The sequence below is a fragment of the Sinocyclocheilus grahami genome, unplaced genomic scaffold (assembly GCF_001515645.1).
Source record: "Sinocyclocheilus grahami isolate Dianchi unplaced genomic scaffold, SAMN03320097.WGS_v1.1 scaffold2555.1, whole genome shotgun sequence".
Lineage (NCBI taxonomy): Eukaryota > Metazoa > Chordata > Actinopteri > Cypriniformes > Cyprinidae > Sinocyclocheilus > Sinocyclocheilus grahami.
This window is the reverse complement of record NW_015507734.1, coordinates 39,205-41,563: the sequence shown is the minus strand read 5'-3', so window position 1 is coordinate 41,563 and position 2,359 is coordinate 39,205. Positions and strand designations below refer to the sequence as shown.

General features: G+C 35.5%; 1 long non-coding RNA gene across 1 annotated transcript in view; it reads right to left on the bottom strand.

Annotated features, from left to right (window-relative positions):
* LOC107575295 (uncharacterized) overlaps nucleotides 1-1,946 on the bottom strand; it is a 2,239-nt gene extending 293 nt beyond the window's left edge. Inside the window, exon 1 of the long non-coding RNA XR_001607840.1 lies at nucleotides 1,879-1,946. This is a non-coding gene — a long non-coding RNA (uncharacterized lncRNA). The remainder of the gene's footprint in view (nucleotides 1-1,878) is intronic.
* Nucleotides 1,947-2,359: the final 413 nt, after the last annotated feature.

Below are 2,359 nucleotides of genomic sequence, written 5' to 3'. Positions count from 1 at the left end.
GTAATGAATGGCACTATATTTTATTTTTAATTTATACATATATTTTTCCATTTTTGTTCAGTATTGAATATCATTAATTTACAGAATTTGGAGTGAGGGCAAGTAAAATACATGTTTATTGTGTTTATAAGGTGTGCTAACATTTCGTTTTATTTACATTTGACAGTATTTCTGAATGTAATAATAAAATGCAACCAATACAGACATATCTGTGTTTTTTCTCTCTCAACAACGCAAGTTTGATCTGGTGCAACTTGTTTTCTGAAAAACACGGCATTCTGTAAATACAATAGTTCCAACAAACATGGAGTCTTAGACAATACTAAGTGACTTTTTTTTAGATGTAGCCTGATCTGCGAACTTTCACAATCTTTCACAATCACATTTGATCACGTTTCAGTGTTTCTCACCGCCCGTTCCTCTTTTTCGTGTGTAATAATGACAAACAGGCTGAGCCGGTGAATAACAAATAACAGACTATTCTGATTTCTCAGTACAGTTGTGGTCTGTTAACCCTTCGTAGAGTGCTTAACTACACTATTCAGATTTGTAACTTGTGTTTCACTGCAGTTTTGCTCAGTTAACCCTTCCCTGATGCTTTAAAAGGGTCATGACATGGATTTGACTTATTCTTTAAATATTTATAAGGAAAACCGTCATTGACAGACAAAGCATTATGAAATAGTTTGCTTAAGGTTTCAACAAAAGCTTCTTTGAGAAGGTTCTTTCACGCTTCTGTTTGCCAGTAAAGCACTCCGTGAAGGGTTAACAGACCAAAACAGTAGAGTGAAATGCTTCAGAAAGAAAGCAGAATAGGGAATGAGTCAGGAAAGGGTTATTCTGACCAAAACTGTACTGGTAAGTATTTCACAAATCACAATACTCCATTTGAGTCTAGCATGACCTGACTAGATGACCATTTTTAAACTTATAAGCTAGTTTATCTAATGGCTTGGACCGTTGTTCATTGGCACAGCCAGCTTATAATTAATACACAAGAAAAAGAGGACCGAGCAATGAAAAACACTGAAATATGATACAATGCGATTGTGAAATTGTTCACAAATTAGGCTACATCTGAAACAGGGGTGTCCAAACTCGGTCCTGGAGGTAAACATACAAGACCGTGACCAAACTCACGAATCAAGCAGGTCAAGATGACACTGGGTTCAGTCTCCTAAGTGTCCAAACTTTGGAGCTATACGCATTATAAAATTAAGAGTCACTATGAAAAAGCACACATTTTGGTACAGAGGACCGCGTCACCTGAATTCACAGATCAAGAAGAATGAGATGTGATGCTATATACAAGTCTTCTGATGCCGTTATAAGAGGATATTGGGACACGAGAGCAGCGCAAAGCCTTCTTTACATTATAAATAATAGTTTAGCAACCAGATGTTACATCGCGACTAACGATTCATTCATGGAAACGACTCTCATCGAATGAGAGGAACGAGAGCAGATCAGTTTGACTTTAAATCAGTTTGTTATTGGCTTGGCATTGAAAATAAATGTTGTTTGTAATGAATGGCACTATATTTTATTTTTAATTGATACATATATTTTACCATTTTTGTTCAGTATTGAATATCATTAATTTACAGAATTTGGAGTGAGGGCAAGTAAAATACATGTTTATTGTGTTTATAAGGTGTGCTAACATTTCGTTTTATTTACATTTGACAGTATTTCTGAATGTAATAATAAAATGCAACCAATACAGACATATCTGTGTTTTTTCTCTCTCAACAACGCAAGTTTGATCTGGTGCAACTTGTTTTCTGAAAAACACGGCATTCTGTAAATACAATAGGGACTGTTTGTACCAATAAAACAAGTGTTTAAATAAAACTTATTGATGAGATGTTTTCTCACCTGAACTCTTGACAGTGTATGTGACTGAGCTCTTCACTTGATCTCTCTGAGTAACATTGCATCTCCACTCTCTGTTGTGATCTTCATTCAGGAGTGTTGTATTCAGAGTGATGATACAGTGATGTGATGAGGATAATATCTGATATCTGGAGAATGATCTCGTCAGTTTAACACCAGCCTGATTCACCCAGAACAGCTGAATTCTCTCAGAACGGATCAAATCATCACAAGAGCCTCCATCATTATAGATCCATGTAGTTGATGTGCAGTCATGAAGAGCATTATTACAGAGCAGACGGACATCTTCACCAGAACTGATGAACACATGAGCATCATCCACTCCACTGATACCTGAAACACAAGAACATCTGATCATTATGTTATATATTAATAAATGAAAACATAAAACATACCAGCATCAAAAAGCAGAAGATTCAAATCATAGTCTTTTTTCCTCATTTAATACAAAAAAACACACTCT